The following is a 22414-nucleotide window of genomic DNA, read 5'->3' as shown; positions in this document are numbered from 1 at the left end:
CCAGTGTAAACATCTGCATGGGTAGGTCACCCTCTCTGTGGCTCGCCAGGCATGGCTGCTACACAGTCGCCCCAGAGGCAGATTTCCGGGTTCCCAGGGAGAGCGCCCTCTGTGCCAGACTGCCAGGGAGAGCGGGGTCGGAGGGAAAGCACTTTGCCTGGAGCCGAGCACCCGTCCTGTGCAGGGCTCATAGGGTTTGTGTCTCCGATTCTGCCCTCAGCAGCCCCAGCGCCGAGGTGGTGGGCTTTGGGGCTGCTGGGTGCCGGACCCCCTGCGGGTTTGTGTCTCCGATCCTGCCCCCAGCAGCCCCAGCACTGTGGTGGTGGGGCTTGGTGCTTCTGGGTTCAGGGCCCCCCTGCAGGTTTGTGTCTCTGATTCAGCCCCCAGCAGCCCCAGTGTGATGGTGGCAGGGCTTGGGTCTGCTGGGTGCCAGGGCTGCTGGGTGCCAGTCCTTTGGGTTTGTGTCTCTGATTCCCCCACCGCCCCCCCCCCCAGCAGCCCAGCACTACGATGGCGGGGTTTGGGGCTGCTGGGTGCTGGGGCTGCGTGTTTGTGTCTCCAACCCGGCCCCCAGCAGCCCCAGCACAGAGGTGGTGGGGCTTGGGGCTGCTGAGACCTGACGGGAGACATAAACACACAGGGCTTCCATCAGGTTTCGCTGTTCTGGCCCCGGAGCCATTAGGCTTTGCTGCTCCAGCCTGGGAGCCATCAGGCTTTGCTCCGGGACTTGGAGCCTATGTATGCAAATTCTTTGTTGAGTTAATTTGCATACTCTCCTGATTGGCTGGTTAGTGTAGCAAAGGTATGGTCAATTTACATGTTTGTCTCTTATTAGGTAAGACAGTGAAAGGTATATAGTCATATATAGTCAAATGCATATATACATGATTTGATCTCACAAGACCCCAATGTTCCCCTTCATTCACTACAGATAACAACGAACCTTAGAGTCTATCTCTTTGGGGTGGCATGGAGGACCACAAAGCTTTGGGTGGAAGGGAAACTTCCAATTCAAGCTCCTTTTTAACTTGTTACAACAGCAGAGCAGAAAGAATGTTGTGGAACAGAAATAAATCCCTGCTTTCAGAGAGGTGGCACAAAGCTGTGGAACCACCACATGCTTTGTCCTGGGTCAGCTCACATCGACCTGGCAGGCACTACGGCATGAGCACTGACCCATGAGACTGGAGTTAGTTTTGGGGACAGGTGTGAGATCAGGATCCTGGACACCCCTGTTGGGCCACTTATTAACCTGTTAGTTACAGTGGGCATAGGTCTGGGTGCGGTGACAGCTGAAAGCCTGGTATACCAGCTGTTTTCTTACTAGTACCTAACTCAGCCTTTTACAACCCGGTTATACGAAGAATGTTGGGTAAATATCAGCCTGTTGACAAGCTCCTGGACAGAATGACTCTGGGTCTTAGAGAAGAACAAAAGAGGGTTCACTTGAATAGAAGCTGTAAGAAGATGGAGCACTTAGAAGAATTCCCATCCCACAGTTTCTCTTTCTCTCTCTCTCTCCCCCTCTCTCTCCTGAATGTTAAATTCTCATCTGGTTTCTGCTGCTTATTTGACCGGTATGTCATGCTGCCTGTATGTATGTTTTTCCCATGGCCTGTGGACAGCCTTCTCAACTAGATCGTATTCTTGTGTTAGTCATATGTTGCTGCATAACACATGACTCCAACGTTTTAGCAGCTTACAAAACCCAGCATTTCTTATCTCACGTCATCACTGAGGTCAGAAACCTGAGAGCAGCTTACCTGGGTGGGGCTGGCTCAGGGTTTCTCATGAGGCTGCCTTCAAGCTTTCAGCCAAGATTGCCGTCATCTGAGGGCTTGACCCTGGCCAGGAAATCTGCTTCCAAGCTCACTGCCCTGGCTGTGGCAGGAGACTTTACTTCCTCAGTTCCTCCCTGTTCCATGCCGAGTGGGACTCACGGCGGTTCCGTGGAGGTTAACGTGGCAGTAGGCTTCCATGAATGAGTGATCCAAGAGAGAACAAGGCAGAAGTCAATATCTTTAATAACCTGGACTATGAGTGACACACCATCATTTCTCCTACTTGATATGTCTTACCTCCACAGACCATATTTAAAAATCAAGTCTGAGCAACATATACTCTTATTTAATAAAAACCTGCTCATCTCTTGTTAAACTTGATGTTGTTGGGTTGAAATATAGTGACACTATAAGGCCAGTAACACCAACTGTCATCAGACTTTGGCTTACAAGTGAGATTTTGGGCACTCTTGATATATTGAAAGTAAACTTTGTGAAGAAAGAAAGACAAAAGTGAAACAGATGCAAATACTCATCAGCATATCCATGGGCAGCAGGAGTCGTGCAATTGGTCTTCTGTATTTCCGCCGTATTAAAAATGGTCACTCGGTCAAAGTGAACTGACTGACTATTTGTTCTTTGGCTCTTCAACAAATATTGATTGGCCATGGTACTGGTCATTGCTCAAAGTGCCTTGTCCCTCCAGAGCCTCTCACTTGGCCTCCCACACCAGCACGCAGCAGAGAGTGTGCACATGGGAGGGGTCGAGGTCTGGGTACTCTTTTGGGAAATGACGGTCCCACCTCTGAGTTTGGGAACCAGTGGAAATACCTACAACATGCTCCCCTGAAATACATTCCTGCTCCTCCAGCATCTTCTCTGAGGCATTAACTGATTCCCTGAGGCGATTAGAGCCCAGAGAGGTCATTGCTGCCTCCTGTTTCTGAAGCCTCACATGTGACAGCAGCAGGATGTGGGCAGGAAGTGCCCTGATGAGCTAACAAAGGCTTGCCTGTTTCCCTGGGTGGGGGTGTCACCTCCTCAGTGGGCAAACATGTTCTTGGAAGCGTGTCCATGGTCATTCTGGTGTCTGGTGAGCTGGCTCCTCGAGGTGAGAAATGAAGAGGGAAACTCCTCTGAGCACTACGGATCCTCATTGTTTCATGGCTTTTCCAAGAAGGTCCCGATTCTGTGAGATAAGCAGCAGCTTCCCTCAAGTGAGTAGTCACTGTGTAAGAGGCAGGCAGAGTGGCGACTCAGTGTGTGGTCTCAGGGAGCTCAGAGCTGGAGTCGCTGCTTATTTCATAGTTGTGCCTATTTGTGCTGCTAGAATTCTGTGCCTCAGTTTCCTCATCTGTAAAGTGGGGGCAGGGGAAGGGCGGCCTGTTTCATTGGATTATTGTAAAAATTAAATGGGATTGTTAACGGAGCAGAGCATGCCTTGTCTCCCCCTCATTGCTAGTGGGAGTGGGGTTCTGCTGGAATAAGAAGGCCCCCACAGGACGATGAGATATAGTAGAAAGCTTTATTTCCATGGAATTACACTCCTGGGTTTCCAAAGTGCCATTTCCCTTAGTCCAGTCATAAAACAAGTGTAGCTGGGGTTTCAGTAAAGCTAGAAGCAAAACCAATATCCAGAGTTTCCTTTCCACGTTGGAGCCGGGCCCAATTCAGCACCAGGTTAGCTGCAGTCCATTAGTCCATTGCGTGTGGGATGCACATGGCCATGGGCCATATGGGCAAATGCAAGAGAACCAAGAGAGCTTGTCTGGAGCAACAAGAGTCTCAGGAATCCTGAAAGCACAAGAGAGAAAGCTCCTTTGTTCAGGGGGTTTTGTATTCCAAATCTTTGAGTGCTTGCTATGGCCACGCCCATTCTGGCCAACCATCTCTGTCCCCAGGTGTGACTGATAGGCAAGTGTCTTCTCTATGTCACCCCAACTTTGCTGGGCAGGTGTCTGTTTTTCCTATGTAGTTCTTTCCCCCAGTGTTTTGCAGGGAACATGCCTATAATGTCTGGTCTTCCCTTGGTTCCTTTTCTGTTATTAATAACTAGTTAATTACGATGGTATCAGGATGATACATTTTAAAAAATTTAGAATAATTCCTGGCAAATAGCAAATGATCAATAACTGTTAGTGTTATTTGCCCACATGACTGAGTGCAGTTCATTTAATCCCCACAACTCGGGGAGTGAGGTTTTGTTATGATTCCATTTTAAAGATGACAAAACTGAATTTGGAAGGAATTCAGTTGCTGGCCCAATGACTCATGGTAGTAGGTGGAACAGGAGAGATTTGAATCTGGGGCTATCTGACTCCAAAAGCAAAGTGCTTAATGGAGACAGCACCTGCCTCACAATACTGCACTGCAGCAAGGGCCAGGTATGTGGGAGAAAGGACTTGCTGATGGACCCAATCGGCTTCATTCTTGCCTTTCTTCCCTCCTTTATTCATTCACTCATTCATTCATCCAACACATGTTAGGTATCCCACTGGACATGGGAGCAATGAGGAGCAATGCAGGCATGTTCTGCCCTTACAGAGCTCACAGGAGGTTAGCAGAGCTAGACCCCATCGCACACAGGTCTGTACGTGCACGGATCCTTGGGGTGAGGAAAGGAAAGCACAGGGGCTGGGCCAGTGTGGGATCTGACCTAGGGTGAGGACTCACTCTCTTGAAGCACGACTTCTGAGCTGAAATCCTAAGGAAGAGGAATACATAGGAGGCAGGGGACACCAGAAGGTAGAGAAGGGTTCCTATGTCTTAAATATTGGCCAAAAAGTCTATTTCTTTTATTGTATCATATTGAAAAGTAAAAATTCTTGTTAAGTGTGCTTATATCTTATGGTCAATATTACCAACACTGCCTGCTAAAAGTGACATTTCTGATTATCATCCCAATGTGAGAAATTCTGACAAAAGGGAGCTGAAAGGGTTTTCCGAAGTTCTCCTCACCTCCACCCCCACTCCCCGAGCAGCACTGCCCATTCCCACCTGAACAGGGCCTGGTGCAGGGAAGGGCTTGATTCTGCTTTGAGACAGTGTGGTGGGTGTCCTGCTTGCCTGGCTCGGGGCCACCATGGCTTTGGACACACCATGTACCTGCATCCACCGCCTGAGCAGCAGGTGGCCTAGGTGTGTCTGCAGCTGTGTTCGGACCCCTCTAGGTGTCACTGCTCTTTGCTATCTTAGCCCATGGCCCTCACTTAGACTCATCTCTGATCGCCTGCGTTTGATGTTTGTCCACTAGCTCCCTGTGTTTGAACCTCACCCTGGGACTAGGGCTTCCCTTCCTAGTCCCTCTGGCTGGGCCCTGGCTGCCTCATGCTAATTCTGGTAGAGGAAACATTTTGTTCTTGTTGGGAATTGAACCTTCTCCTCATCAACCTCCCACCCCGCGCATACACATTGTGGGCCGCCTGGTCAGTGCTCGTCCCAGATGGTAGTCAGCAACATTCTGGGATGTGAAGACACTTCTAAGCTCAGTTCTCGTTCCAACAGCCCAGCACATAAGGTATCCAGGGCGTGGGGTTCTGCACCTGTGCGTGTTAAACCTGAGCCACCTCAGAATCCCGGGAGGGTTGTGAAGACAGGCCGTGGGCCCCACCCACATTTTCTGATTCCGAGGGCCTGGGGTGGGCTGAGAACTTGCATTTGTAACCAGTTCCCAAGTGGCAGTGCTGCCCTGCTCAGGTGCTGAAGAATAAGCAGCCGGCCAGCCAGGGGCAGGAAGGCTGGCCACCCTCTGTGACCTGCAGATGGAGCTGGTCACCCAGCACGCAGAGCACCTTCGAGTTGCTTGGGAGAGGAGGTTGCGGCCTCTGAGGAGAGGAGGCTCTTTTGCTGACCTAAAGGCAGAGCTACCTTTCCTGTGTAGCTGAAGGACAAAGAGAGAACATTGACTTGGGAGTCAGGCGAGCCTGGGTCAGACTCCTGCCAGTAACACTCATGTTGATGCAGCCTCTCTGGACCCGCAGCATCGGAAAGGCATCTCCCTCAGAAGACTGCTGTGGGCCTCAGTGTCCAGCTCCAGCGGAGCCTGGATTGGAGAAGGAGCTCATTACAGGACCGCTGTTTTATTCATAGGCCCGTGGGGACACCTCTCAAATCCCATCCTCTGCTAATGAGTGGGAAGGAGGGGTCCTGGTGGAGGTTTGCAAACATGGTTTTCCTCATTATTTGTCTACCCCCTATGGAGTTTCTTTTAGGAACCTCCTGACAGGCTCTGGGGAGAAATAGAAACCTAATGACAGCGGTTCCCTCACAATGCTTAGCAAGCAAGGGACAGGGAGTGAGTAAAGGGAGCCAGTTAACCGCGCACCTGCTACATGCCTGGCAGTGTTTCCATTGTAGAGATGAGGAAACTGAGGTTAAGGAACTTGCTGTAGGAGAAGCAGAACCCTTGGATTAGCTCCAGGCTCCTCATTTTAGAGATGAGAAAACCGCAGAGGTTAAGTAACTTGCTCAAGGGCACACAGTTGGTTCGATGATAGAGTTGGGGCAAGTCTCGGCTTTTAAAAACTGGACTTGTCTCATTATATCACAGCTTCCTCAGTCTTTGCCTGGAACAGTTTAACCAGGAGGAAAGGTGTGAAAACATTTGAGCTCTAAATAACTTTTTGGTACTTTTTGTTGGTGTTTTAAACAAACTGGAGCTGGTGTTGGTTCCCCTTTGGGGAGACTAAGATTGTTCATCAAGGACGAACTGGGGAGCCTCCGCTGATGACAGGCTCTGGAGCATCACTCCATATCAGTCACCCCTCCACATCTGAGGAGTATTGCCCACCAGGGGCCCTGCCCAAGGCAGCTGTCGCCATCAATGCCTTTGGATCTCAAAAGTTTTGTACAATGTCCTGCCCCCAGAGAGTTATTTTTATAGACTAAATAATGCCTAGTGTATGGCAATTCAGCTTTGGGGCACTTCCAGAGCCTGATAGTAGACTTTCAATAGCTAGGAAAGAGATCTCAACTCTGGAAAATTAGAATTGGCCCCGACAGAGCAGACTTTGTCTCACAGATCCTGAGGAGATCCATCGTCCAGATTTCCCCTCCAGCTTAATCACCCCGGCCCTCAACATGCACTGTTCCCTCTCCTTTGCCTGCATCCTGAACAGAGTCCATACAATATGGTTTCTGAGAAAGTAAATTATTCATTAAAATAAGATATTGGAAGTATGAACAGGTGCAAATGTTTGAATCCTTTATCTTTAAAATCTAGTGGTAGAATAGAATGTCTTAACCAATTAAATAAATCCCATCATATTCTAATTTCATTTTTCTCTCTCTGAAATTCATTGCAGAAATATTCATTGAGCATCTCCTCTGTGGGAAGCATGCTTGTAGGTACATGGGTTACATCAGGGAACAAAACACAGGCTGTGTCAGCTGCTTCCACTGAACGGGATTTGGGAACATGTCCTCTCAGCGGCAACCTGCTCTCTCCTCTGAGACACACTTGGACTCCCTGTCTTGGGTGACTTTGGATGAAGCTGGTTTCCGCAAGGGCAGAGCGGGGTGCAGGAGAGGCTGCTGCTGGATTTTTTTTGTTCGTTTAGTTTTATTTCATAAACTGAATTCTGCTATTCAGCTACAGTGGGAAGGGGTAAGGAAAATATGGAACCCAATGAATGGCGGCGAGAGCACAAAGACCATAGAACATTCCAGGCAGATGGGGGTGGAGGGGTGCTCTCCTGAGTGACAGAGGAATGTTCTGGTGGTAAGATAAAACACAAGTCAAATGTATTAGAGTTGTCCACAGTCAGCAATGGTGATCATGCTGGTCTTGCCATTCCTGGACCACAGTGCTCCCTGGCTGCCACAACATCCATGCCATCTCTCACCTGGCTGAAGACCACAGGCTTGCCATCCAACCACTTGGGCATGGCAGTGCCAATGAAAAACTAGGAGCCATTTATGTTGGGCCCAGCATTTGCCATGGACAACATACTAGGGCCCGTGTGCTTCAGGATGAAATTCTCATCATCAAATTTCTCCCCATAGATCAGTGGTTATCAACCTTCCTAATGCCACAACCGTTTAATACAGTTCCTCATGTTGTGGTGACCCCCAATTTCATTGTTACAAATTGAACATAATTAAAGCATAGTGATTAATCACAAAAACAATATGTAATTATATATGTGTTTTCTGATGGTCTTAGGCGACCCCTGTGAAAGGGTCATCCGACCCCCAAAGGGGTCGCGACCCACAGGTTGAGCACGGCTGCCATAGATGGACTTGCTGCCTGTGCTATTGTAGGCTCCACACTCCTGCACAGCGTGCTGCCATCAATGAGAACATGTTTCCCGTTCATGCCTCCCACCCTCAAATTCCAGCCTTTTCCATCCTAACTAAGAAATTCTTACGCACTGTGGCTGTAACCTTTGCAGTTTGAGTTGTGACAGCACAACAAGCATGCATGTCTTTTTCTTCTTCATTTCCTCACAATTTCATAGATAGAAGAGTCATTCTTACCATAGATCTTAGCAATCTCAGCACGCAATTTTTTTCTCTTATTAAGAACTTTCACCTTTTCACTTATAAAGGAAGCACCTTACAGCTTCTCAGACCAGACTTCTCTTTCCCTTTGTTGTGGATTCTCAACTTGGAGCCTATTATGGACTGAGTTATTCTCCCCCCAAATTAATACCTAGAAGCAGGAATCCACACTATGATTGTGTTTGGAGACAGGGCCTTTAAGGAGGTGATTAGGGTTAGATGAGGTGTTAGGGTGGGGCTCTTATCCCACGGCACTGGTGTCCTTACAGGAATAGCAAGAGACACCAGAGATCTCTGTCTCCCCCCACACACAGAGGGAAGGCCACGTGAGGACACAGGGGAAAGGCAACCATCCACAAGCTAAGCAGAGGGGCCTCGGATGAAACCAAACCTACTGACACCTTGACCCCAGACTTTCCCTGCCAAGCTGTGAGACAATAGATTTGTTATTGAAGCCACCCAGCCAGAGGTGTTTTGTTAGGGCAGCCCTAGCAAACTAATACAGTCCCTTTGCTCAGACTGCCCCCTCCTTACCCTACCTTTTCTCTCACTATAGTCTTCTTTGAAAGGGTGTCATCACAATTGGCCTCACATTCCTTGTCGAGTTCCCCCTCCCCCACACAAAGTTGTGGATCCATTACAGAACCCAAGTCCTCACTGATGGTGAGGTTCAAGACTCAGCAGATGGAGTTTAACGAACTGGACTCCTTAACTTTTCCAGTTTCCTCATGGGAGCCATCATCAACACGTATCTAGGTAACTGAAGGTAGTTTCCAAAGCACATTCACAGCCATGTGCTCCTATAACCTTTGCAACCATTGATCAAGGTAGGGATGGCTGATTTCCTTTCTTATATGGTCCTCACAATTTGGCCTTTAATAAATGTGCTATCTTGTGCTCTGGACTAATATTTTAGGTCTTGTCTTCTCCAATGGACTACAAGATCTCTGGGAGCAGAGGCCTTGGGTATTTTTCCTAACCTTAAGCATTAAGGATTCTCCCCAGTGAGATCCCAAAAAGAGCCAATCAAAAGAGGAGAAGAAAATTAACTTTTTCAAATGAATGGCTGGCGGGCTTTAAATCTCTCCTTTCTGGAATTCTTTTTCTAAATGGTATACTCATATTTAATACAGTGTGCAAAACATATTTAATCATGAGAGCACAAAAAGAAATGAAAAGGATTGCATGCAGAATAATGAGAGTTTGCAAATCTTTAAAAAATGTAATAGAGCTTTAAGTCTCCCATTCCATAGCAGCAATATTTTTCATGTCAAATTTGCTCCAGCTTGTTTGTTGTAATTTTCTTGGTTGCAGAATTCTCCTGTGAGAATTCTCTTATATTTAAGTGTTAAGCAATATTTAAATTACAGAAATAATATATACTAGAAATCAGAACACTGATTGCCTATAGGGAAAGGATTGATTGGAAGGAGGCATGAATAAAATTGATTGCAGTGCAGCTACCAACAAACAAGCAAAACTAAACACCATAATCCTATTTAATATTTTCCAAGCTGATCTTTCTTACATTACTGATGAGATAGATCATTTTTATCTGTTTAATGGCTATTCATTTTCTCCATTAAATTGCCTTTTAAAACCCTTAGACTCTTTATTATAATTTCCTTTTCTTCCTTAATCAATTTATAAGGACTCTTTATAGAGTAAGGATACATCTCTTTGTTACCTCTATACGCATATACTATTAATTCCTTCTTAGTTTGTCATTTGTCTGTGAATCTTGATCAGGTCAATCACCCACTGCCACCCCCTCCTCCATGGCCTGCCTTCTTCTCTGGGAACTGCCAAGAGAAATCCTCCTTCTCCTGGTATCTAGGAGTGGCCTTGTGACCTACATCTAGCCCTTGAGGCATAAGCAGAAGCCAGCACGGGGTGCTCTGAGAATGCTTTTCCTTCTTACAGAGGAAAACAAGTTATGGCTGGTGCTGTTCCTTCCCACTTATTCCTGTCTGGAATTTGGACTTAAGGGCTGGAGCTTTGGCAGCCATTTTGCAACATGAGCTGACAAGCAGGAACATGAAGAGCCCGCACTTAAAGGATGATGGAGATGAAAAGGGAAAGTGTATAGGTCCACGATGCTGGCAGTGAATTACTGTCTTGGAACCACCTTCGTCCCAAGTTTTGTTATGGGAGACAATGGATTATCTTTACTATTTAAACCACTCGGTCAGTAACTGTTAGTTGATACCAAAAGGGGGTTTGTGTTTTGTGTCATTGTCATGTTTGGAGTGAAGGGGGTAACAGGCACACAGACTTGAAGAATGTTATGTAGCTGACCTATTGGGCTTGTGTGTGTGGTTTACGACAGAGAAAGTTGTTCGGTAGCTTACGAATTTTACATTTAATTTATTAATCCATCTGGGATTTAACTTAATTTTTGAGGAAAGAATCAAACTTTATTTTTTCACAATGGGTTAACCAGTTGTTTCCACTTTATTGAGATGTTATCATTTTCATATATTAAAGTAATTGACTTCCAGGTCTGACTCTGAACACCACTCCATTTTAAGACCACACTGTTTTCATTATTGTAATTTCCTCTCATTGCCTTTCAAAAACAAAAATAAAAAGCTGTTTGAGTGCATTTAATTTTCTAGATAAATTTTAAAATTCATTTAGCTAAATTCCTCCAATTGACTTTTCGTCTCATTACCAAAACAAAACAAAACACTTTTAAAACATTGAGATTTTGATTAGAATTATATTTCATTTATAGGCTAACAGGGAAAATGAATATATTTACAGTGATTGTTTCTAGGTATATTTTATTCCTCCATTTATTCATCTTTTTAAAAAATTACTAAGTTCAGTCCTGCAGTTTCTTCACAAAGATTCTTATTTTCCTGATTAAATTTACTCCTACATTTTATATTTTGCTTGATATTTTGAAGACATTGCCCCCCACTCCCCATCTATTTTATGACTGGTTATTGCTGGCCAAAAGGAAAAATATTGAAGTCATTTATAAGTTGGAATTGTTTCTAAGTTGATTCCTTAGGTTACCCAGGAGATACTTGTGTCTTCTGGGAATAATGATGAATTTGCCTCTTCTCCTCCATTGCTACCTTTCCATTGGCTTCTTCACCTTTATCCACTGGCTAGGAAAATGATGCTTCATCATGGCATTGGTGGTAGGCATCTTCTTTAAGGTTGCAGGAGCTCACAAAGATAAAATATATCAAGGATATTATATGTAGAGTAAAAAAGAGATAAAAAAATAACAAAACCAAAAGTAATTGGGGGTTAGAACTGAACTAAATACATGTGTGTGTTTTTTTAAATAATACATATCAGCAATTACCTTATGATTTGTTAATGGAAAGTTTGTCTCTCTTATCTTAGAGAGTATATTTATTGCTTTGAAAACCTTGAGAATGCTTAATATTAATGCAAAAAGTATGTCACATTTTTTTAAACCACTTGTAAACTAATTTAGCTCTTAAATTAAAACTTTATCATTTACATCATATTAATCTTGATTTCATAATTTCTTGATTTCACAAGACAACAAAATATGCTTTTATCTTGATGTGTCATTTAAACTGAAATTTACCTTGCCTTTCTAAGGAACATCATTATGTAGAGAAAAAAAAACTAAACAGAAAGCAAACGAGTAAGGATTTTACTTCTTCTGCTAATGGTTGCGTGACTTTGAATGTTTTTGTTTTCCTCCCCCATTTATTAAAAATTGCAATAAGAATGCTCAGCTGACTTATGGTTTGGTGAGAATTACATAAAATATCTGTGAAGGTTTTAATTAAGTGTGACAAGTCCCGTGCCCATTAGAAGGATTATAATTGCATTGTGATACTTTCATTGCATTTAAAAAGCCTTTAGCATACATCGGCAATAAGAAGTGGCAATTGGTTGTTAGAAATGGGATAGAATATGTAATTCAATTAAGAGAAATGTTCATCACAATTCAATTCAAAATTTGCAATTCTTATCCTTGCTTTAGAGGAGAGAGGGAACTGTAGATAGATCCTCAATGCCATGAGCCTCAGGATAAGGGAAGAAAGGTATGTATTGGTTCAATAGTTACTTGAATAATTGTAGGTATTCTTCGTTTTGCTTTTACTACATACATACTAGAGTCCCAGTGCATGAAATTCATGCACAGGTAGGGTCACTAGGCCTGGGCAGCCATAAGGGTCGATCTGTGGGGCAACCGGTGGGGCAATCGGGACTCCCGCTCAAACCCTCCTTGGCCTGGCGCCGCCCACTCACCTGCTCCACCATCCCACCATGGTCCCACTCTCATTGGGGCCCATTGGGGCCGGCAGCGCCTCCACTGCTGCCTGCTGCCAGCACCGCATCACTGACGCCTGCCATACTCTGTGCTGCCCCCTGGTAGTCAGCGCATGTCTAACTCCCGGTTAGTTGAACTCCCGCCCATGGGGACAATTTGCGTATTGGCCTTTTATTATATAGGATAGTTATTTTTAAACTTTTCATTATTTTCACCAAAGTAGCACAATAGAGAAAAGAATAACCCATCACAAACCCACCAGCCTTAATAATTTTTATCTCATGAGCAATTTTGTTTCATTTTTACTACCCCTACATACTTTCTTACTTTTAAGCAAATCCCAAACACTTCATCATTTAATCTGTAAATGTTTCAATATGTGTTTCTGAAAGAATAAATTCTCTTTCCCCCACATAATCATATTACCATTATCACACCTTTAAACAATAAATATAGTTGCTCAAAATATCAAATATTCAATCATACTGAAACTTCCAGTTGACTCACAAATGCCATAATTTTCTTCTTTTACAGGGTGTTTGCTTCCATCAAGATCTAAACAAGAGCCACACCTGTGATGCGTTGTCATGGCTTAGTCTCTGTCCATCCGAAGGCCTCTTGCATTTGATGTGAGATGGGACCTGCGTTGCTGTTGTGTAGTGTTTCCCCAGGGGCCAAGGCATCCCCCTGCTGTGGTTTCACATGGCCCTCAGTCTGCTGTTCCCTCTCAGGTGGCCATGGTTCCAGAGGCTTGATCAGATTCAGGTGCCTTCTTTAAGCAGAAAGTGGGGGGAAGACAATATTTCATAGCTGGTGGCTTATTCTTCCCTCATGAAGCACATAACCCCTGCCAACCCCCCTCACAGTAACAGTTGAGTTTCAAGTCATATATCCATTAGTTGGTTAGAAATTGCAAAATGGTGCTCCTCTATGCCGCGCCAGCACAGTCGGGTTCAGCGAGCCTGAGAGGGGGCGGTGAAGGACTAAGAAAAGACAGACAAGAGAAGAAAGCTGGGTCTGGGTGGGATGCTGCCCTCTCTGATGGAGAGACAGCACCGCGGCCTTCTATCTCTCGGGTTTTTGAATCTACTCAATTATATGCACCTGATCAAGCTTTGTTTACTTGCTGCACCTCAGGCAGCCCCTATCATTTAGCCACCTGGGACCACAGGTTCGGACCCTAAGGTCAAGCTTACAACTATAGCCTTTGGCTATAATTGTGCTGGGAGGGCTTTGCCCTCCAAGCTGGGACTTGCACATGGCTTTGCCAGAGGAGGACCGTGCCCTCTCATTAGTCCAGGGCTCGAACCTGTCCAAACACTGTAGCCGCTCTCCACACTCCTCTATCATGCTTCCTTCATTTATTACCTGGAATATTTCTGTAAAAAAGAAAAAAATGAAAAAATCTTCCCCTCATCTACTATTTGGTTGTTTGTATAGGAAAGTGAATACATATCTTGTTATTTTGATTTACTCATTTTCAAGAAAACCAGAGGGTTCTCCAGCATCCCCCAGTAGAGGCTGGTTAGTGTTTTGTTTTTTTAAGCAATCATGAATTCGTGGATGTAATTAGATGGGGTTTTGCTTTTGATGCATCAGAGCTATTGGACGCATTAATGTTTAAACTGTTCCAGCTGCTTCAACCAGTGGGAGCCTCTTCGGGTTTGTTTGAGTCTTTGACAGCAGCCAGCTATCTGGGGGGACAAGATAGTCCAGCCTCACCTCACCTTCCACATCTCCACCTGAGACCGGACTGACCCATTTTCCCAAGCAGCCCTGTGTAGTGTGTGTGTGTGTGTGTGTGTGTGTGTGTGTGTGTGTGTGTAGAACAACATTTCAAGACCACATCTGAGAGCCAGCAGGTACTCGTGGCTACTGGGTTGGGATTGTCTATAGGATATTTCAGTGAACAGAACCAGAAACCTCTTTTAAACATTTATTTCTAAATGTTTACTTTTAAATTATTAATCACACATCAAGTTAAGGCAAAGATAAGAAACCATCCTCACTTACATGGCTATGTACTGAATCTCCAGGGGGTGGGGTTGGGGGGGAGGGTGCTTATTTGCAAAACAAGCAAAAGCAATAAAAGCTCTATTGGTCTGGAGCAGCCAGCTTGTATCATTGTCTTTTTACAAAGCTTACAGATATTGCAGACAGGTTTTAGCTTTAGAAGTGCCTGTGCTATTTGTTTCCTAGAATAAAAAACGAATACAGATTCACAGTCTAACATTGTGTTGAAATTAAGTTTCTTTGTTCAATGGAAGAGCACAGAAAAGTACATAAAAGAAAATGAACTTTAGCTACTAAAGGTTTTCCCATGCTAATGAACAAGAAGATGAAATAAAAAAGAAATGATCTTGGCCTCATTGAAAATAACATTGCCAGACACTTGGGTGATATACAGCCCATGTATGCAAATATAGTTCTACTTACTTGTTTGGCTTCATTAAGTAGTCACTTTTGCATTTCTATCAATAAGGCTGGTGAGGACTGCTTGCAATCCTTTTTGTACTGTGTTTGTACAGTAGGGTAGCACAACCAAAAGAGGGGAAAATTCAGGTGACTGGCTTCTCATTCCTTTTCACAGTTGCCAAGTAGTGTACTTCACAAGTTTTCAGAAACACAAGCTCTGATTTAATTGCTGTGGGGAAGGAAGAAGCTTTCCTCTTCCCTTCTAGGTTCTTCCATTTGGTCTAATAATTAAATTGACATGAGATAGATTGACAAGAAACAATAACCACCTTTAATTACTTATGTGCATATGGGAACCCTGCATACATGAGTGAGAATCCATACATGACATATGGGAGAGTCAGAGACAGAAAAGAAAATGAGGTATATATAGCATTCTGAGCTAAGGATAAGGTAAGGCACCTTGGGGCTTCAGAGGGGAGGAAGTTCATTCCCAGGATGCTAAGAAGGGCAAGTGTTCAGTAATTAGAAGTGTGCCCTACCATATAGATAGCTCATTAAAAGTTATTCCTGGAGGCCCTAGCCGGTTTGGCTCAGTGGACTGAAGGGTCCCAGGTTCAATTCTGGTCAAGGGCACTTGTTGGGGTTGTGGGTTTGATTCCCAATTGGGGGCATGCAGAAGGCAGCCATTCAGTGATTCTCTCTCATCATTGATGTTTCTATCTCTCCCTCTTCCTTCCTCTCTGAAATCAATAAAAATATAGTTTATAAAAAAGTTATTCCTGGTGATAACTATTGTTATGGGCAAGGTTCCCAATATAGATTCTTCTAGGTAGTTAAGGGAGGGGCAGATGTTCTTCTGACACTTTGAGTCTTGATTGCCTTCAACTCAAAATAATCCGCGTGCCAAAATGATGCATTGGGGACCCTGTTCTGAACCCCGTCAATGACCACCTGAAACAACCCCCAAAGAATTTTTATAATCTCCCTCTAGCCTGGAAGGATTCTGCATAATTTTGAATTCCAGAAAAATCAATCAAATTCTTGCTATTCTGAACTTTGGATTTTCTCTGACATCAGAGGACTTTCCCCTCAACCAAAATGAGAATCACTGGAATTATGGAAAGATTAATGTATTGTTTGCACATAAGGTAAAGGATTAAAAATTGTCATGTTAGCACATATATCATGGTCAAAATATCATATCTTGCTGTAAAAAAAACATAAACAGGATAATAACCAAAGTTATTACATAATTTACTCTAATTTTTATCAACACTTATGAAAATTTACAATTTATAACTTTCTTTATAATTTTGTTTTGCTTCCTCAACTTTATTGCTTTAAAATTTTTTTCAATTACAGCTGACATTCAATAATTACTTTATATTAGTTTCAGGTATACAGAATAGAGGTCAGACAATTATATAACCCTGCTGATAAGTTTAGTACTCACATGGTACTGTCTAATATTATTCACTATATTCCATAGGCTGTACTTTACATTCTCATGACTATCTTATAACTAACAATTTGTACTTTTTAACCCCTTCACCTTTTTCACCCAGCCCTCCAACCCCTCTCTCATCTGGCAACCATCAATTTATTCTGTGTCTATGAGTCTGTTCTGTTTGTTTGTTTTTGAATTCTCACCTGAGAAAATGGTTTTTTCTTTTAAAAAGGTCTTCAGGAGAGAGGAAGGGAGAGGGAAAGGGAGAGGGAGAAATAAGCAATGTGAGAGAAAGACATCAATCAGTTGCCTCCCATATGCACCCTGACTGGGGATCAAACTTGCAACCTGGGTATGTGCCACGACCAGGAATCAAACTCTCAACCTTTCAATGTACAGGACAATGCTGCAACCAACCAGCCATACCGGCCAGGACTGTTTCTGCTTTGTTTGTTTATTTTATTCTCTAGATTCCATATATAAATGGAATCACATGGTATTTGTCCTTCCAACATATTTCACTGAGCATAATACCATCTTGTCACAAACAGTAGGATTTCATTCTCTTCTTAAAAATAGCTTCAAATATCTGAGGCAATGTGATTTTTAAAAATATGCTTTTTTGTTGACTTTAGAGAGAGAGGAAGGGAGAAGGAAAGAAACAATTATCAATGCAAGAGAGAAACATTGATTGGCCAACTCCTGCACATCCCCTACTGGTGATCCAGTCCAAAACCCTAGCATGTGCCCTGACCAAGAATCAAATGGGCAGCCCTAACTGGTTTGGCTCGGTGGATAGAGCGTCGGCCTGCGGACTGAAGGGTCCCAGGTTCGATTCCGGTCAAGGGCATGTACCTCGGTTGCAGGCACATCCCCAGTGGGGAGTGTGCAGGGGGCAGCTGAATTGATGTTTCTCTCTCATCGATGTTTCTAGCTCTCTATCCATCTCCCTTCTTCTCTGTGAAAAATCAATAAAATATATTTTTAAAAAAAGAATCAAACAGGAACCCTTTGGTGCATGGCACATGCTCAACCAACTGAGCCACACTGGCCAAAGCAGGATTTCATTTTTTATTATAGCCAAGTAATATTCCATTGTATATATGTACCACCTCTTCTATATCCAATTTTCTATTGATGGCCATATAGGCTGTTTCCATATCTTGGCTATTGTAAATAATGCTGCAATGAACACAGGGGTGCATTTATCGTTTTGAATTAGTGTTTTGGGTTTGTTTGAATAAATACCCAGAAGTAAGATTGCTGGGACATAGGTCTATTTTTAAGTTTTTGAGGAACCTCTATACTGTTTTCCACAGCAGCTGCACCAATTTGCAAACTCCCTTTTCTCCACATCCTCGCCAACATTTATTTGTTGATCTATTGATGATAGCCATTCTGACAGGTGTGAGGTGATATCCCATTATGATTTTAATTTGCATTTCTCTTATGATTAGTAATGTAGAGCATCTTTTTAAATGTCCATTGGCCATTGGTATATCCTTTGGAGAAATGTCTATTCAGGTGCTCAGCCCATTTTAAAAAATATGTTTTTATTGATTTTAGAAAGAGAGGAAGGGAGAGAGAGAGAAATGTCAATGTGAGAGAGAAACATCAATCAGTTGCCTCCTATACGTACAACCTGAGCAGGGATCAAACCCACAACCTGGGTATATGCTCTGGCTGGGAATCAAACCAGTGACCTTTTGGTGCATGGGACAATGCTCAACCAACTGAACCACATCAGACAGGCTGCCTATTTTTTAATTAATTGTTTGATTTTTTTATGTGAGTTGTATACGTTCTCTATAAATTTTGGATATTAACTCCTTATGGATGTACCTAGCAGTCTTTAGGTTGTCTTTTTGTTTTGATGATTTCCTTTGCTATATGAAAATTTTTTAATTTGATATGGTCTCATTCCCTCCCCACCTTTTTTTTTGTTTCCCTTCCCCAAGGAGACATATCAAAAAAACTATTGCTAAGAGCAATGCCTGTTTTTCTTCTAGGATTTTTATGGTTTTTGGTCTTACATTTAGGTCTAATCCATTTTGAGTTTAATCTCATATATGGTGCATGAAGGTGGTCTCATTTTTTTTTTTTTTTTGCATGTATCTGTCTAGGTTTACCAACACAGTTTACTGAATAAACTCTCCTTACCCTATTAATAGATTAATTGACCATATTGGTGTGGATTTATGCCAGTACCATGCCAGTTTGATTACTATGGCCTTGTAGTGTGGTTTGATATCAGATAGTGTGATGCTTCCAACTTTATTCTTCTTTCTCAAATTACTGAGGCTATTAAGGGTCTTTTGTGGTTCCATTGATATTTTGATAGGGGTTGCATTGAATCTAGAAATTGCTTTGGGTAGTATGAACATTTTAACAATATTAATTATTCCTATCCACGAGTACTGTATATGCTGCCATTTATTTGTTTCTCTGAAGTCTTAAAATTATCCGAGTACAGATCTTTTACCTCCTTGGTTAAGTGTATTCCCAGGTATCTTATTTTTTGTTGTTGCAATAGTAAATGGGATTGTTTTCTTAATTTGTCTTTCTGAGAGTTCATTATCTATATATATATAAATGCCTAATATGCAGTTTCCCCTGGAGAGTTTGACCAGGAGACCAGGAGTTTGATCGCTCACTATGACGTGCACTGACCACCAGGGGGCGGTGTGGAATGAAGGAAGGTCCCGGCTGGCAGCCAGCAGCCAGGGAAGGAAGGCCCCAATTGGCCCTGATCACTGGCCAGATCTAAGGACCCTACCCATGCTCAAATTTCGTGCACCGGGCCTCTAGTTGATGTATAAAAATACCATGGATTCTGGGTGTTAATTTTGTATCCTGCTACATTGCTAAATGTATTTATTAAATCTAGCAGTGTTTTTGGTGGAATATTAGGGTTTTCTATGTACAATATCATGTCATCTGCAAATAATGACATTTTTACTTCTCCTTTTCAATTTGGATGCCTTTTATTTCTTCTTCTTGTCTGATCATTGTGGCTAGGTCTTCCAATACTATGTTGCATAAAAGTGGTGAAAGTGGACATCCATCTTGTTCCTGATCTGAAAGGAAACACTTTTAGTTTTTGCCCATTGAGTATGATGTTGGCTGTAGGTTTTTCATATATAGCCTTTACTTTGTTGAGGTATGATCCCTCCATTCCCACTTTGCTGAAAGTTTTTATCATAAATGGCTGCTGGATTTTGTCAAATGCTTTTTCTGCATCTATTAGTACAATCATGTGATTTTCATCCTTCATTTTGTTTGTGTGTTGTATCACATTATTGATTTGCAAATATTGAACCAACCTGGCATCCCTGGAATAAATCCCTCTTGGTCATGGTATGTGATCTTTTTAATGTATTTGTGGATCTGATTTGCTAATATTTTGTTGAGGATTTAGCATATATGTTCATCTGGGATATTGGCCTATAATGTTCCTTCTCTGTAGTGTCTTTATCAGGTTTTGGAATTAGGGTAATGCTGGCCTTAAACAAAGAGGTTGGACGTCTTCCCTCCTCTTGAATATTTTGGAATAGTTTGAGGAGGATAGGTGTTAGTTCTTCTTTGTATATTTGGTAAAACTCGCCTGTGAAGCTATCCAGTCCACGACTTTTGTTTTCTGGGAGTTTTTAAAATTATTGCTTCAATTTCATTAGTTGTTATTGGCTTTTTCGGGGTTTCTCATTTTTCCTGATTGAGTTTTAGAAGATTGCATGTTTCTAGGAATTTTTCTGTTTCACCTAGATTGTTTGGTGACACATAGGTTTTCACCCAGTGGTACAGTCTCTTTGATCTTCTGAGCTGGCTGCTCTAAGAATGTGCCTTGTGTGGGTTAACTGGGCTCTCCTATTGTTAATTGGGCTCTCTTGATTGTTGTTGTCCCTTTTGTTAGTGGGATTTCTTCTTAGGCTGGCTGACTGTGAGGCTCAACCCTGACTATGTTGTGCGAGCGATTGTGCAGGTGCTGATCAAACCAAACAAAACAAAACCACACAAAAGACCCCTATAACAACAACAAAAAGAACCACAAACGAAAAGAGAACAAGGATAATAAAATAAAATAAAAAACACAAGAGGAAAAATGGGGGAAGAAAAGGTAATATGAAAGGAGAGAAGAGGGAGGAAAAATAAGAATAAAAATAGGAAAACAGTCTAAAAAAGGAGGAAGGAAAAATTATAAAGAGGAAATAAGAGGAGGAAGAAGAAAGACAAAAATTATAAAATGAAAAAAGAAGAGAACCCAGTTGACATGGCTCAGTGGTTGAGTGTTGACCTTTGAACCAGGACATTCTGGTTAGATTCCCAGTCAGGGCATATGACTAGGTTGTGGGCTTGATCCCCATTGGGGGCGTGTAGGGGGCAGCTGATCAATGATTCTTTCTCATTGTTAGGTCGGAGAGAGCCCAGGATCGGATACATGCAGACATGACAAGATAATGGACTTCCCCTGGAATTTCTCACAGATCAAGGTACCAGCTTCTTCTCCCTGAATTCACATACCCCCACACAGATAAGAACTTCGTCCTGAATATTCCGCCCATTCCCTGCAGCAGAGAATTCCTCAGCTCATGTCCCCGCCCCTCACCCAACCGCAGTATAAAAAAAGCGCCCCCCTCCCTGTTGGCGTGAATCCACGTGCCCTGTCCTTGGGGTACGTGGGTCTCCTGGGGACGCAGAATAAACCTTTTCCTTTCCTTTCTTTTCTGATTCACTGGACTCTATTTCTTGCGCCGCCTCCTGAGCCACCTAACCTAACACTCATCATTGATGTTTCTCTCTCTCTCTCTCTCCCCCCACCCCCTTCATCTCTGAAATCAATTAAAAAAATATTTTTTAAAAAATAGGAAAGAATTTTAAAAATAAGAGAAAAAATAGAGTAAGAAAAGGAAAAATAAAAATAAGAGATATAAAAGAAAAAAGAGAGAAAAATAACAAAGTAATAAAAAAGAAAAATAAAATAAATAATGCGAAAGGAGAAAAACAAAAGTGAAGTGGAGTTGGTCTCAGCTGAGTTTAGTGCTTCCTGGGAGCTCCCTTTGGATCCTGCTCTTCTGTTGACGGAGGCTGACTGTTTTGTCTGCTGTTTCTGGGCCTCCCAGGAGGTACTTTTGTGCTAGCCACTGTCAGCATCTGTCCACATTTGGCTCTCAGCAAACTGTCCGAAGTTTCAAGTGACCCAGTTTGTGGCTGCCTCCACAGGGTCTGGCTGCACCTGGGAGGGGCCACCCTGCACTCTGGGGGCAGCTTGTTAGCATCAGGGGGCCCAGAGATGGGCCAGCAAATGTCCCAAGTCTCCACCTGCCAGCCCACTGTCAGACTTAGGCCCTGAAAAGGCTGTTTCTGAAAGGGCTTTGGTGGAATCAGGAATATGAGACCACTGGGTCTTCCTTGAGGGGGAGGTGCTATTCAGATTTTTAAGGGTGTTCCCCTGTCCCACAGCCACTCATCTGAGACTGTTCCAGAATATTTCCCTGACCCTCATATGCAGTCTGGTGGGGTCTTATTAGCTCTCCCATGAGGGGGAAGCACCAGTCAGGTTCCCAAAACAGTGGAGTAATGGTCCCACCCCAAAGCCTGTCACTCATGCCCGCCCCCACCCCCTACCCCCAGTCTATTCAAACCCCTAGGCTTGGCCTCTGCTGCTGTCTCCTCAGCAGGGGTTGAGGTGCAGGGGAGGCAAGTGGGATTCCTGAGGTTGGGGCCACAGGCAGGGTGTTTGCCTTTTCTGGAGCTGTTGCTGCTGGGACAGGCCTGCACCTCTCAGAAAAATGGCTGCTGCGGTATGGGGTGGGGGACGACCCATTGCAGGTCTCCTGACCACTACTTTTCCACATTTCCCCCCAGCGCTCTTGCACCCCAGCCTCTCCTCAGGCAACTCCAGCCCACACTACCTCCCTCCACCGAAGCCTCGGGTGAGTGGCTGCAAACAAAACTCCTGTGCTCTTGTTGTAATGTCCCCGCGAATCACACAAGGACGCC

At 43.5% G+C, this 22414-nt stretch overlaps 1 long non-coding RNA gene across 1 annotated transcript; it reads left to right on the top strand.

The window, feature by feature from the left end:
• The first annotated feature begins 2816 nt into the window (after positions 1-2816).
• Positions 2817-20886, top strand: LOC118675220. Its single transcript, XR_004973832.1, has 3 exons — positions 2817-2998; positions 13087-13317; positions 20827-20886. It is a non-coding gene; the product is annotated as an uncharacterized LOC118675220 (long non-coding RNA).
• Positions 20887-22414: the final 1528 nt, after the last annotated feature.

Source organism: Myotis myotis, unplaced genomic scaffold (genome assembly GCF_014108235.1).
Source record: "Myotis myotis isolate mMyoMyo1 unplaced genomic scaffold, mMyoMyo1.p scaffold_m19_p_2, whole genome shotgun sequence".
Classification (NCBI taxonomy): domain Eukaryota; kingdom Metazoa; phylum Chordata; class Mammalia; order Chiroptera; family Vespertilionidae; genus Myotis; species Myotis myotis.
The sequence above is the reverse complement of the archived record's forward strand: the minus strand, read 5'-3'. Positions and strand labels throughout refer to the sequence as shown.